The 15,919-nt window shown below is 38.8% G+C and overlaps 1 pseudogene; it reads left to right on the top strand.

The window, feature by feature from the left end:
• The first annotated feature begins 3,784 nt into the window (after positions 1 to 3,784).
• On the top strand, positions 3,785 to 15,667 carry LOC149822432 (putative alkaline/neutral invertase F pseudogene; annotated as a pseudogene).
• The last annotated feature ends 252 nt before the right edge of the window (positions 15,668 to 15,919 follow it).

The raw sequence follows: 15,919 nt of genomic DNA, 5'->3' as shown, positions 1-15,919 counted from the left end.
CATATGCACACAACACCTCTCATATCTGCTACCTGCAAACACCAACATCACTCATCTGCATTTTCTGCAAATGGTACTATTCATTGTAATAGTATCCCTTTGCAGCTCATATTGCAATACATCACCATCACCTACATCACATATTCACCATGTACTATATATAGTATAGACATCTTTTCATTAATAGTGATCAATGTGCATATCACTTTCAGCATGATTTTCTTCTATATTTTTATGCCTTTGTAAGTGTTAATCCTGTTTTGCAGGACTCCAGATTTCCCTTTCTTAAAGTTAGATATTTTCCATCCCTTCAGGAGTCACATCCATGATGTAATAGTTAGATCCTCAAATGAGAATTTACATTTCTTGTTTTAGATAGAATGAATGAACATTGTAAATATCATAAATTGCTTATTTTCATGCTTTTTACCTTTATTTTCCAAAATCTCACAATGGTAAAACACGAATGGCACGTGCACCATTTCGTAAGAGGTAATTGATCCTAAGTTGATGATTTACACCAATGGCCATAGTCAGGATGTAAACAAAACTTAGGATTTTTATCTTTTATAAAATAACATTGGATCCACACTGGATCCTCTTCAAAAATCATCATATTTTTTAATATTTTCTTCTCTTATCAGAGTTTAACTTAAAATTAACTCAAAATATATATCAATGGCCATAGTCAGGATATATTGAGAGTTAATTTCATTTTAAACTCTATAAAAGCACCAAAATATGTTTTCATCCTTTACCTGAATTTAAATATAGATTATTATATAATACATTCAATAACCATAGTCAGAAGTGTATTATATCCTCAATCTTATTTTAATTCAATTAAAGAATGAAATAAAATTTGCAAATCCAATTTCAAAATTCTTTAAATTCATTCATCATTTAGGATAGAACTGCATCATATTTTTAAAATTCTTTTTCAAAATCCAAGTGGTCTTGAATATTTTTTCTTCAATTTCTATTTCAAATCATCAAATTCTATCTCATTTTCGAAGTCCGGTTTCAAAGTCCAATTTGACTTTGAAATTTCAAAATCCATTTTATATTCAAAACTCCAAACAAATTCAAAGTTCAATTTAAAATTCTTGATTCATCTTCAAATTCAAACTTCAAAATTCGAAGTCCAATTTGACTTTGAAATTCATTTGTATATTCTAAATTCTAAATCAAATCCAAAAATTCAAATCAACTTTGAAATTCCAAGTTCATTTTCAAGATTCAAATTTAAATTCAAATTCGATTCAATATCTCAAATTCAATTTCAAAGTTCAATTTAAAACTTTGAAGTTTCTTATTCTTCTTCAAAAATCAAGATTATTTTCTTATCTTCAAATTCAAAATCCAAGTTTTGAGATTGATTCTGAATCTCAAAATTCAAGTCTTTTTCTAAGTTTTAAATTCAATCTGGGTTTTCAAAACCCAGATCCATCTTCAAAAATCCCATTTAGACTTTCAGAATCCAAATCCAAAGTTAGATTTTAATCCCAACTTGGATCCAGATTTCCAAGTACAATCTTCACTTTTTGGATCTCAGGCTTTAGATTCACAGTCTATTTAGGATCCAAAATTTAACTTCTACCTTGGATCTCATACTTCAGATCCAAATCCATTTTAGGATCCAAAATCCAATTCCACTTTGGATCTCAGACTTCATATTCAAATTCCGTTTTTGGATCCAGAACCCAGTTCCACTTTGGATCTCAGACTTCAGATCCAAAATCCATCTTAGGGTTCAGAGTCCAACTCTATCTTCTCAGATTTCAGATCCTAAATCCATTTTAAGATCCAAATTCAATTTAGGATTCAGAATTCAATTCCATCTTAAATTTCAGATTTCAAATCCAATTCCACTTTCAAAACCCATCTGGACTTCTTAAATCTATTTCTATTTTTAAATTCCATTTGGATTGTTCAAGTCCAAGTTCCATCCTGACTTTAAATTTTAAATTCAATTCCATTTCAAATTTTATCTCTTCTCCTAAATCTAAGTTCATAGTCCATTTTTTCTCACTTTGAAATTTCTTTCCTTTTCCCTTTTTTTCTCATCTTCAAACCATTCTTTCCCAATTCAAAGATTTATTTTCCCAACTCTGATCATTTCAAAGACTTAGAACTTCTCTGATCTATCTCAAGTTCTAAGTTAGATTCTACTATTCAAAAACCATTTCTTCACTCCATTATCAAGCACTTGGAGATTTTCAAATCATTTTTCAAAAAGAGCATACATCCCTGCATTGCACAAGCATGATTCTTTGTGTATTTAGACTTAAGATAAATTCTTAGGTAATATTTAGGCAAAGCAAACAGCATAAATTCGATCCTTGGTTCGATTACCCCTGGTAAAGGCGCCAGGAATGGTCGAACCTAGTACCGACGAGCGAATCTCGTCTCTCCATTTTCCCGCAATATTTCAAAATGGAGGTGAGTAATTTTCTAAATATTTTCAAATCAAGGTCAAGTGAGACCTCGCAAAAGAGTTCCTCTCTCTCTTCTCTTTTCTTTTTCTTCTCTATTTTTTTCTGTCTTTTATTTTCTCCCTTCAAAAAGAAGGAAATAAAGGTTGGAAAGAGAAAGAGAAGGAAGAGAGAGAAACCACAAGAGAGGAAAAATTTTGCGATGATCACAAACTATCAGCTTCATTTCCATGCAAACCTTAGGAGCCTAGACTATGTCCTAAGCTGATATAATGCATATAGGATTTAAGTATGGTTTGGTAGGACCATATTGAGGAGATTATTCCATGTTCACTTAGACTTAGGTCTAAAATACAACTCTCCTCAATTCTAGGGTTTGAATGCAAACAATGTATGTGAGTGTATGCTTCTATTCATTTAAATTCTATCTCTTTTAGGACTTGCATTAGAGCTTTCTGGTTTTATTGCATGTTGAACATGTTTTCAAAAACATCCCTACCTATATTGTCCTGGTCTTCACGTTGCTGGGCTGTCTCACTGAACCATAGTTCGGGAGAGAGCCTCACAACTGGACCACTTATTTGGGTTAGCCCCCCCCTACCACGTACCTAAGGGCCATAGTCAGAGGTATATCGGTAGGTGCTCAAGGGTGTTGGGAAGCCATTACCTTAGAACCGGAGAAATATTTCTATGCCACATACTTCGAGCTTCGGCTTGAGTATATCGGCGTACATTGATTGGAATCAGATGATTTGAACCATAGAGTTAGGATTAAAGTCCTACAAGCCATTTCAAATATTGCATTTAGAGTCAGCTTTAGGGGGTGTTGTTTGTACATCCTTGTTTATATATCTGTGATTGTGTGATATTTTATATTTTCCTTATATTTTCCAAAACCCTGGGTATATATTATTCAAAATTTCCTCTTTGATTTAAAAAAAACCCAGGTGTATTTTTCTTTTCTTCTTCTGATTTCTTCAAATTCTTTTGATCCTGCCTGCAATTCTTTAAATTTTAAATCTTTACCATCTATTTTCAAATTCTTATTCCTCCTGTATCTTTTGATTCTATTGTTCTTGTTTATCTTTTTCATAAATGAAATCTCTTTCCATCAAGAGATATCCTTTTCAAAATAGTATATTTTTCTTTATATTCTAGTTGTTTATTCCTCCCCAGGAAGTAACAATGCAATTGTCATGAATTTTGTGATGACTCAATCCCTAGTAATGGGATATCATTTTTTAACCTACTTAACCTGATTCCTTCTCTTATCAAAAAAACTTCTCTCAAAAATTTCTTTAGTCTAAAAACCTCCACTTTTCTCTGCAGAAAACATTGGTATTAAAAAAATGGTTCAGACGAGGACAGGAAAGGAGACTTTTCAGCAATACAGCGACAGTGAAATAGAAGGAATGAACTCTCCCAGGTCATCCAGAGGACAGAGTCAGGACAATGGAGATGATTTTGATCCAGTTATTTACGGTTTGTTCCAGAAGATGATGGCCAAGATGGTGTCAGAGCAGGCCGAGGTTAGTCTGAAAAAGGTAGTTCCTAAGAGCAAACTGAAAAGAAGGCTGTGAAAAAACACATCAGGATCATCAAAAAGAAGATACAACCTGACAATACTTCTGAGGGGACAGAATCAGAGGAAGAAGAATAAGAAGAAGAAGAACAATCTGTGTTCAGCCAGAATCCTCCGCGGCAGTTTGTAAAGATAGCCGCTGAAGAGTCTGAATCTGTCAACAAGCCCAAGTTTGGGATTCCAGCAGAGGACCCGATACGTGAGCAAATGAAAGAGATGACTCGAGCAATCAAGGACATTCAAGTCAAGAGTAAGGGTAAGCAGACCTACACTGGTGAGGATTTTTACGATGGCCTAGATGGGGATGATAACCTGGAGAATCATCCCCGCAAATTCCTCAAGTTTGACGGGACTAGTAATCCTAAGGCTCACCTAGCCACCTTTTATGTAGAATGCTGCCATTTCAGAAAGGACAACAGGGCTCTGTTTATTTGCTTTCCCCGCAGTTTGGAGGGTATAGCGGCCAGGTGGTATGCCGACCACATCAATCCTATCAAACTACGAGAGTTCGATAAAGTGGTAAATGTGTTCATCGAGTGCTTCTTATTTAACACTGAGGCTTCACCTACTCTCAATCACCTTTACAACCTGAAGCAGAATGAAAATGAAAAGGCTAGAGAATTCATCCACAGGTGGAGAAGCACCTGCAACAAAATGAAGGTTTCCATTCCCGAAGAACATGCACTGCAGATGATCCTCAATAATTTTTCTCAACCCTTGAGGTGCCTCATCGTCACTTCCCCCGCGAAATCTTTCATCAAATTGATTGAGCGAGCCGAATGGCTCGAGATAGGAATGGAAAATGGGCTCTACGAGGGCATGCCTCTGGTCAAGAATATCCAAGACCAAAAGAAGAAGGCGCATTTCACTCAATCAGCTGATACCTCCAGCAATAATTATGGCAGTAGCAGCAGAGGAAACAAAAATAACAGTGGCAGTGGCCCGAGGGTAGATTAGAACAAGGGGCAGAAGGAAAGGTCCTTTAAGAACAATGATAAACCACTTCTGACTTGTAACACCCATGAAATTTTCTGAGGATTTACTACTTACTTAGTTTTGATATGTGTGCTTTCATATATTTATGAGGTTATATCGCATAATTAAGTATATTTTGACTATGCCTTGTGATTTAGCTTTACACGCACGACTCGAAAATCGTGTAAATACACTATGTAAGTAAGAAGTGCCTAATTCTGGATGAATTAATCTTTGAAATTTTAAGGGTTAATTTATAATATATTTTTATAGTTTGTCCCCGAATTTGGGACCTATACGACATAAAAACCTTGTCAGTGCATGTGAATTACAAGTTTTGCTCCATGTTTGGACATGAATCATAATACGCTTAATTCTTGCAAACGAAAGGGCAATTTTCTTGAAAGGCATCGAGCATTCCATATTAATTAAGGTTTTGAAGAGAAGTAAATGATTTATTGAAGTTAATTTAATATTTAAATGCATAAAATAAGCGTTGTTTTGAAATAAGAGCATGTGGCGATTTTGGATTTTGGATCCGGGTTAACTAGAGGACCCAAACCCATATGTGTGCCCTCTAGGAGGATGTTTTTAGCTTTGGTTGACTAGCTGGGTCAAGGTTTGACCAGCTGGGTGGAGTTTTTTAAAGTATTTGCATGAATTTTAAAAAGAAGGCCACGATTGGCCATGGGTTTGTTTCAAGACACACGATGAAGCATCATGAGGGGTGCACTTTCCAAAGAAAGAGCATGGGGCTGGTGCCCCATGGCATTTTTGAAACATCTTTGAATAAATTCAAAAAGAAAAACTCTGTTGGGCATAAGGGGCTGCAGCTAAGGGCATTTCCAAGTAATTTCTACAAGTTTTAAAGCCTTTTTCAAAGCGTTTTCAATGGCGTTTTTGAAAGATTTCTGAAAATTTTCAAATGCATGACATGCATTGGGCGTGGACATCTAGGGGGGGGGCGTGGAGCACCCCAGCCCTCCATCCTAGCTGGGTTAATCCCAGCCGTCCATTGCCTTAGCCCTACTTATTTAAGACTTGAAGAGAGAGAAAAGGGGTCTCTCTCTTTGCGTTTTCCTTGGAGCTTCTCTCTCTTCCCCCTCTTCTTCTTCTCCAAACGTGAGTGAGTGTGAGAGAGTTAGAGAGTAGCAGCACGTTGGGTGCAGCTCCTAAACGTGAACAACATCTCCATCTTCCCTAAAGCCTCGAGGTGAGATTTCTAACCTCTTCCTAATTGCACGATTTTCATTTTTGACTAAATAAAGCACATATCTCTTCTTTCCATCGTAAGGCAATGAAACCGAACTCCATTTTGTGCATTTGATGAAATGCATGGAGATTTCGGTGGATTAGATGGTGTTTATGATTTTGGTAATGCCTTCTCTTGTAAAATCGTGTTTTGAATGGGTTGTGGTTGCATGCGCTTCATTTTGGATGTATGCATTTCTTTCTTGTTGATGCATGCATCTTTTCCTTTCTCAAAGGATGTGATGTGGGGCATTCGACCCCTTTCATGAAACCACACCACCTTGCGACCATGGCATGCAAGTGGGTTTTGGTGGATTAGACGGGTTTTTCTCATTTCATGTTGTCCTTTTTGTTTTAACGCATCTAGTTCATGTATTGCTGGTTTTCTTGTTTGGTCCGTCTCTTTTGCGGTTTGAGGGCTGCATGTGTTTTTCTTTTCCCCTATTTGAGAGGAAGCTGGGCGTGGGCTGCTGTGTTGCAGCCACCCCACTTGGCAACGAGGTCCTTTTCGTTGTGGGTGCGATCAAGGGTTGGCTCGCCCATAGCCTAGACCCTTCCGACCCTCCTCCTCTGGTTTCAGCTTGAACTGAACTGGGTTCAGGCTGGGCATTGGTTTCCCCAAACCTGAGCACATGCTCAGACCGATGGGGAAGGCCCGGTTAAGCCCATGGCACGCCGAGTGCTGGGACAACACTCGGGTGACCTGGGTGCGCTGGCGCCCATGCGCCATGCGCCAATGCTTTGGGCGCTGGCCTTCCGTTGGTTGGTGCGGGCTGTTGCGCCCTGCACCACCTTTCTCTGGTGCATACAACATCCTTCGCAGGTCTGGACGCCCGTCCAGACCAGACTCTAGCTCCCAGCGTTGGACCCGGGCCTGCAGTAGGCCCGAGTCATGTCGCATGCACTTGAACCGAATTCGGTTCAGGTGTTGCGCATGGACTGCGTGGTGCAAGTCTGGACCAGACTTGCCGTGGGCTTCCTGGCCCCTTTTGGCACAGGCATAGGTCTGTTCCAGACCTGTGTCCGACCTCGCTGCACCTGAACCAACCCGGTTCAGGGTGTGTTTTCGTGGACTTGAGATGTGGCAAGTCTGGACCAATTTCCAGACTTGCTACCCAATGTTTTCGGACCCCATGGTCCAGCTGTTTTGGGGCCTGGGCTCTTGTCCAGGCCAGTGGCTGCATGCCTGCAAGGCAGCAGCACTCAGTGAGGACTATTACGCGATTACTGCGATTTCGTTGTGAGTTAGCCTGTTCGGGCAAGTCTGGACCAAATGTCCAGACTTGCCACCGAGCCATTCTGGACCCCATGGTCCAGCTACCTAGGTCTGGACCGTTGTCCAGACCAGCGGGCCTTTTTGACGCCGCAGGGCAGCAGCAGCCTATTTATATATGTTCGGAGTTTCGGCAGCACTTTGGCTGCATTCTAGTTTGGGTGGTGCAGAGGGTTTCGAGCCAAAGCTTGGCCTTAGTTGCTACCAAAATTAAGTGGTTGCTGCTGCAGTTTGGGGCAGCAAGCGTTCGGGCCCTCGCCCTTGTGGTTTCGCAGCCTTTTGCTTGAGTTCGCTAGTTGGCTAGCCGCACACCTCTATTGCACGACATAGTTGCCACTTTACCTAATCGCAAACTAATATCGTTGTCGCTGCCATGACAGCGAAATTATATAGTTAAATATGAATATTTCACGCATGTAATGACATCCTAAATGCATTGGAGTTTAGCACTCTATGCACTTTGTGGATTCGTAAATATGTAAAGCGAAGTAAAGCTTGACATGGTACGGTTCACTGAAACCGTGTGCTTATTGGCTTGCACAAGATCAATTTATCCAAATGCTTTGGTTCGATGATTCGAACACTTTTGTATCCACCTAAGTGTTCACGACACTTGGTACTTGGCGCATTTTTCCGATGTACATGACCCTCGTTATGGGATTCACGAAAATTCAAGAGTTAGCACGTTACCATGACGGAGTAAGTGTTTGCACGACAATACCTTGTGTATCCACATTGTAGAATTCCTTGGCGAGTTCTTTTCGGGCTGTAGACCCACTTTGCGAGACGAGCTAGCTTATGTTAAAGATACGTGTTTTGTATGCTTGTGCACGCCTCTTGATTTGCTCGAGAGCTGCCTTACCGTGGCAAAATGTTTCTAACTGTCTCATCGTAAGGCACGTTGTTCTGCAATATTAAAATAGCTTGTTTACGTACTTGTCGTATAATGCACACGCATCATTGCTCACACCTGTGCTTTACTCGCTTAGTTCATATTATTGCATTGAGTTATGAAGCATGCTCACACCTGATTTGACTAGTATGCACTCGTTACTGTTTGCTTATGATATGTGATGCCTCTGTCATTGATATTATGGACTGTTTGGTTGATTTCTCACCAGCTCGAAAGAGTATTGACCCCATTTTATAGGGATACAGGTGTTTGCTTAGGCATGCGATGGAGCTCGGCGTGCGCAGCGGACATGGACCCACACTTCTGAACCCTTGTTGGATCTTGGCAGTTGTTGGTTTTGTATAAGGGATTTGGTTGTAGATTTTGTAAATATAATAAAAGTTGTTTCTTTCACTATTGTTTCACTCCTGCGACCCACCCCGGAGTTTGCCGCTTGTTTCTCCTTGTTTTCGCACTTCCACACTTGAGCTTTTGTTAAAAAAAAAAAAAGTTTACCCAAAATCCAAAGGATTTTAAAGGATTTTACAAGTCGGGAAATCTGGGGGCGTCACAGTTTTGGTATCAGAGATGTGTTTTAAAAGAGTTAAAGAAGTGTGGTTCAAGTCTCTGCAAGCATCAGCCATCGCACTGTAAGTATTCTTACTTCAGTAGAATTGTATTTCTGTCGTTTAATTGCTTGTTCTATTTGATTAGATGACTTTGTGTGAGTTTTCGACTGTCGTTCGATGCGAGACACAGTTTCATGTTTAAGCCTCGTATATCGGGCTTAAGCTATCGATTGTCAGAACCTAGAGGGTTCGTTCGTGCTTGTGGATCTAGTTTCCCAAGCAGATTCGAGTAGACACCTGCAAGAATTGGAGTTTAGTTGATTCATATATGTTATTTGCATGCTCGGTATACAAAATTCATGCTTTGATTTTCGCATGCTTTGAGGTCCCTTTTGAGGATGTAATAGTGGCAATGATAAGTTGTGTGGTGTAAATCTTCTATGAGAAGCGATTGTTTTTCCACCTGAATGGAATTATCGAGAGCATGCGATGATTGATTAGACATGATACATGATTTTGGTTCGTAGAACCCTGTTGGAAGAACGTGTGATTTTGTGTTCTGATCTTCCATGTGAAGTGATACGATGCCTATTTGCTGATATACGTGCTTGTGCCCACATGGTGGGTTCTGACCTTGAGTGCGGTCAATTGTTTTGAGCAATCGATTGTATTGATGCATGTATCACTGTGTATGATGCCTGTTAAGGATTTGATCTTTAATGGAGTATCTGCGAGGGAAGTATGACCAAGATCGGGTAATCCGACTAGCATGTGTAAACACCCCAATTTTTTCAAAATCTTTTAAATATTCCCCTTTTGCCCCTGATTCCATTTTCTGAGTAATTGAGTCAGTTTTAAATCTAAATTCCATTTTATTTCTCAATTTTGTTGAAATTAAATTCATTTTACATATCTGACTGGATTTCGGATCTGGATTCGATATCAGAATCCAGATCTGAGCTTCATTGTCCATTTTTTTTAAACCAAATTCTCAAAATTCCCAAAATAACTTTTGAAGAGCTCAGACAAGTTCGTTCGGTATCCGTTTGGATCCATCGTGTAATATTCCTTGATTCGATGTTTAAAACTCGAATATTTTCTCAAAACCTAGGTCCAAACCCATTTTCTGAAGAAATCAAACTACAATCTTTAGAAAACCCCTCTTTTTATAAATTTTTATCAAAAAAACAAAAAAAAATAGTTTTATCTCTCGTACTGCTTAAGTCTTAGAATTTCATCCAAAAATACCAAAAAAATGAAAAATATAAGTAAAAGAAAAAATAGTTTTTTTTAAAACATCCTTTTAACCATCTTTTTTAAAATACTTTTGAAAAGGATCGTTTTTTTCTGAAAAGAGTTTTTAACGATTTTTTTTTAGGGTTTTTGGGCTCTCTCTCTATCATACTCTCTCCCTCTCGAAAATCCCCTTTCTTCCGCCGCCCTCCTTCCAGAAGGATGTTCCCCATCGCACCTCCTTCATCCCTCCATGACTGAACCCTCCATGTGCGACTTCCTCTCCATCATCCGATCCTCCATGGACACGCCCCTTTTTTTTCAAACCCTTCATCACCTACTCTCATTCTCCTCCCGTCCATCTTCAACGAACTCCTCATCTTCCAGAATCTTCCCTTCTCTCTTTAAATAGGAGCGCAAGAGAAGCCCTAAACCACCCGTTATCACCCCACCATCATCTTCTCTCCACGATTTTTTAATTCCTTCTTCTTCCCCTCTAGTGCCTTCTCCTGCTTCGGATTTGGAAGTCCCACAACAGCGAAGAAGTTGTTGAAGACACCGCCTCTTCGCCCCTCCATCTCACGCTCTTTCCCTCTTTCTTCTTCCCCTCTTCTTTGTTTTTACCATTTCTCTCTCTGGTTCTCATCTGCATCAACCGAAAGCAATCGATCGAAAATCCCTACAGCAGAAGGTAAGTGGCTCCATTCCTTGCTATTTCCTATGGCTCATTATATTCTGATTTACGATTTGCTTTGATTTTTTTTTAGGTTTTGACAAACATTCATTACCTAATTTTATGTCTTTCCATCACCGATTTGTGTTGATTTCGAATCTCTGAGTCTATTTTTTTTATTCCCATTTTCAGTATTGACTCCCCTTTGATTTTTCTATTTTTTTTTTAGCCCCATTTACGCAACAATGGTGGCGTTGGGTTGTCTGTGCAACACCAACCCACCCTTAAGCTACAATGACACTCTTCTTTTTTATTTTATTTATTTCTTTTTTTGCGATGCTCTATTCTCTTAATATCAGATTTCTTATGTTGTTACCTCGAATTTTTTATCATCGGCTCATTATTTTCCTTTTTATAATATACCCTATATTCATGAGTCACATTCACCACAAAATGCATCGTCCATTTGTTTGATCACCTCTGTTTTACATTCACTAGAGTATGTGTTTTATGCTTGATTTTAATGTTTATATTTTTAATACAATCATGCTATATATCGCAGTTTCAATGTATGTCTGCTCTTTATTCTGATCCATTTTTCCTTTTATTAGTTCAATTTCCTGTTTACAATCGGCTTGAGCTCTGATATCTCATTTGGTTTTGTTCGATTTTTTGTTCATATGTCGACTATCCTTGATTTGAGATTTCCTGTTTTAAATATCTGCTAACCTCAATTGCCTGTTACCTTTCTGAGGATCCCGTTTCTGGTTTCATGTTGTTTGTTCATCACTTGTATGCCCCTCACATCACGGCATGAACAACATAGAGTTCGTTGGGTTCAGCGAGAGGAAGTCACTTCTCATCTGTTATCAAAATGGCCCAACATCAATTTATGTTCTAGCTCATACCTCTGTAAATATTAATTCGGTATAAGCATGCCTGCATTTTATTTCACTGATTCTAGTCTTTTGCTAGCTATTTCTAAATGTCTTTAGTTTTTTTTTATTATTATTATTATTTTTTTGCAGGTTCTTGAGCATTTACTCCCATTTCGATCTTCTGTTTCATTTTAACTATCCATCATATATGATTCCTTGTTCTATCTCTAACTTTCTTTCTTTTTTATGTTCATTCTGACTATCGATTTAGATTTTTTATTTCTTATTTTGTTTCATGTATCGCAGTGCATGTAGCTAATCAAAGTTAGTGTTTTAGTACCACTATTAATTCATCTACATACTTCATTTGTTTGTTGGATTTGCCTTCTGATTGTGGGATTGCGTCATTCCCATTTATCCTGTACCATCTGACATGTTGGGCATAGAAGGTGAATCAGAATGCTTGATTTACATTACCCAGCAATCACCTACACGCCCACTAGAATCATTCCAGAGAATGGGTTAGGTCTCTAATACCAAGTTGTCTTTTAGATGGTAACCATGGTAGATACTGGCTTTACTCGGTTTTATCACCCTGCAAGTGATTTTTAGGTTAGCTTCTGGTCCCTTCTGCTCTTTCTCTGTCATTTCTATCAATTAGTGAATTGCTGGGCCAATGGGAACTTCTGCTTTCTAAGTTCTGAACTCGATGGCGGTGACCTCTCGAAGGCGAGGAAATAATGAGTGAGATCCTCTCATCCATTAAGAGAGCATCATGGAAAAGTTACATGGTGTCGTTCCTCCCATTTCGGTAAAATGATTTCAGTCCAAGAATAGCTTCATTCGTGGATGAGTGTTGAATAATTAACCTTGAAATTTTAATGTTTTACTACAAAAGTCTAGAAATTTCTGATTTCATGCTCTAATGTTTGGAGGAGTCTTATGGCTATAATAATATCTTGTCAGATATCTGCAACTATATTTTTGATTAGCAGCTAAGCATTGATGCCTACGTATTCCCCTTTCCATTATTAATATGTATTTGCTGAAGGCAGTTAAGGTTCTGAGCAAACTAGTTGTCGTTGGGCGTGACTGCGATGTCCACTTGAGGGAGAAAACCCACATATCTCCCTCTATATGATTCAAAAAGCTAAATATCTGCGGTTGACCTTCCTGAGCGTCTTCTTATTAGCAGATCATTAACTCTGGATTGGTTGTGGAACATATCATTAAGAAAGGAGAGTTGAACCATCAGACCTGTTTGCTTCAGAATTTGAACCCAGAAATTACAGATCTGCATCTCTGTAACTGGAAACACACATCCCACAGCTTGAAGCTGAGTCTGGATGCATGTTCATGATTCAGAAGTCTAGAATGACTGCTGGGGAATCGAGGTAAGCACATATTCTTTACTTTTTCTCTTTTATTAATTTCTGAATTTGAATAGCCAAATTACTAGTGATTTGATGTACTAGATCAGACCGTCGAAATCATTGTGTCAAAATCATTGTTACAGGATTAGCGTCCTACTATGTTTCAACAAACAACAAATTCAACTTTCTCTTAGTCTGTTGCTTTCTCTTATTTTTTTTGTATAAGTTGTGTGATTACATGAACTTCATACTTTTGCACTTATACTCGTCATCGAAGTGGAAATATGCATTCACGAGCTGTGGAAGAGCAGAGAGCTGCTGGAATCAAACTACAAAGCTAATCCTATAAGATATAGGATCCAGATGGGAGCATTCTGCCGAAGCTTAAGGATGTCTTCAGAAAATTCCACCTTGGAAGTTTGATATCTTTTCATTTGTTTTCTCATCTACTCCAGAATTGATGCTCTATTACTCCAAGGTATTTGAGAGGCAAATTGACTTCAACAAACATTCTGTAAGAAGCAACTTGTACATTTCTTTTACATTGCAACTATTCTTTTCCTCATTAGAATGCTTAGGACTAGTCCATGGGGGGTTCCTTTGCTTGAACAGATCATCGTTAAGTCTAAAATTTTTTATAGCTTCCATTATTTTTATTTTATCATGTTTAGAATTTTCATCCATTTATCTCTTTTGTTTGGCCATTTGTAAAACTGTTGTCCAGTTGTTTCACATCTTCATGCATTTTCATCTTCTGCATCAATTTTCAGCATTAACGTTACATATTGATCATTCATTTCCGTAAGATGATTATTATGATGATGACTATCCCTTGCAAGCGTAAGAAAAGGTTGTCCATGATGTTAACTGGGAAAAGGAAGATTATGACCACCAAATTCTAGCTATTGAATCCGGATTCACAAGTTAAGTCAGGCTTAGATGAAACTGTGATATATGACTTGCTGGTAATTCCTCATTTTTGGCAGCAACAGTTTGAGCATTGGGAGAAGAAGATTATGGCAACCAGATTGATGACTTTTCACATAATAAGCATGCTAAAAAATATGCAAAGCATGATGCCTTTTCCCTCCAGCTCCGTCAGCCATGTCTGGGATGTATTCCAGCTTGCTCTCGCATCCTTCGTCCAGTATTGTGCTTGCAGTAACTATAAGTCATCAAATGGCCAAGAGTGGCTGTGAGGAGATCAATCCTCTGGATGATCCCAGAAGAGCCTTTTGCAGGCAAGGCACTGTTGGATGCTAAGTGCATCAAGTGAGGGTATTTGTCAAAGATTTTGTTCCAAGTGGTTTAGCTTTCTTGATGATTAATGAACCAGCAATAGTAAAAAAAATTCCTTTTGAGGACCCTTGGACTTCAGTCATTGGCGAAGCATGTTGATTGCTTCACTCTTGGGCAAGGAGTTATGCTAGCAAGTTTCAAGATTCTCCACAATCATGCAAGAGGTACTGACACAACAATTGTTGATTTTGGAGGAACTACTATTGGAAGAGTAGCACCAGTTGATTCTGGGTTTTGGTGGATATTCATGTTGCATGTTTACACAAAAGCTACATGAGACCATTCCCTAATAGAAATGCCTGATTACCAAACAGGAATGAGGTTGATATTATCGCTTTGCCCTTTCTCAGGGATTTGACACTTTTCCAACTCTTCTTTGTGCAGATGGTTGTTGTATGGTTGACCGTAGAATGGGTATTTATGGTTATCCTATTGAGATACAAGCATTGTTCTTTATGGCATTGAGGTGTGCTTGTCGGCTTCTAAGGGCAGAAGGTGGTGGGGAAGGATTCATAGCAGTGATAGACAAAAGATTACATGCTCTCAGATATCATTTGCGCAATTATTTCTGACTTGATTTTCACCAACTAAACAATATTTTTACAAGACTGAAGAATACTCTCATACTGTTGTTAACAAGTTCAGTGTTAATCCCGAATCAATCCCAGATTGGTTATTTGACTTCATGCCAACAAATGGTAGATACTTCATTGGGAATGTCAGTCCAGCTCGAATGCATTTCAGATGGTTCACTTTGGGGAACTGCATAACAATTTTGTCCTCATTAACTACTCATGAACAATCCAAGGCTATAATGGATCTTATTGAGAAGAGATGGGAGGATCTTGTTGGTGAAATGCCTCTTAAGGTCACCTATCCAGCTCTGGAGAGTCATGAATGGCAGATAGTCACAGGTTATCATAATGGTGGCTCTTGGCCAGTTCTTCTGTGGTTGCTCACAGCAGCTTGCATTAAAACAGGGAGACCAGACATAGCAAGAAAGACTCTTGAGCTTGCTGAAGGTAGGCTTCACAAGGATGGCTGGCCAGAGTATTATGATGGAAAAACTGGTCAGTATATTTGCAAACAATCACGCAAGATTCAAATCTGGTCAATTGCTGGTTATTTGGTCTCCAAGATGATGGTTGAAGATCCTTCCTATCTGAGCTTGGTCTCACTTGAGGAGGAGAAGATCAAACTTTCACTTGTTCGGTTGACCACATTTTGTTGTTGAGCCACATACAAACAGGATTTTTTTTTCGCGAGCTGCTTAAGCAATGGTTTATGCTGGTCCAATCTACCTATACACAAGTAACTTACATTTGGTATGAGAAGCTCTCTTTCTTTGCCTCTGTCGACTCAACTAGGGACCATAACCAGCAACCAGGCATGCAGCCTCTTCCTTCATCTCTTTACATCAATGTTTTCACTGCAATCTCTATCCTTCATTAGTTCCCAAGCATCATTCAGTGCATATTCTGTCATT

Source organism: Nuphar pumila, chromosome 11 (genome assembly GCF_984573655.1).
Source record: "Nuphar pumila chromosome 11, dmNupPumi1.hap1.1, whole genome shotgun sequence".
NCBI classification, from domain to species: Eukaryota; Viridiplantae; Streptophyta; class Magnoliopsida; order Nymphaeales; family Nymphaeaceae; genus Nuphar; species Nuphar pumila.
The sequence above is the reverse complement of the archived record's forward strand: the minus strand, read 5'-3'. Positions and strand labels throughout refer to the sequence as shown.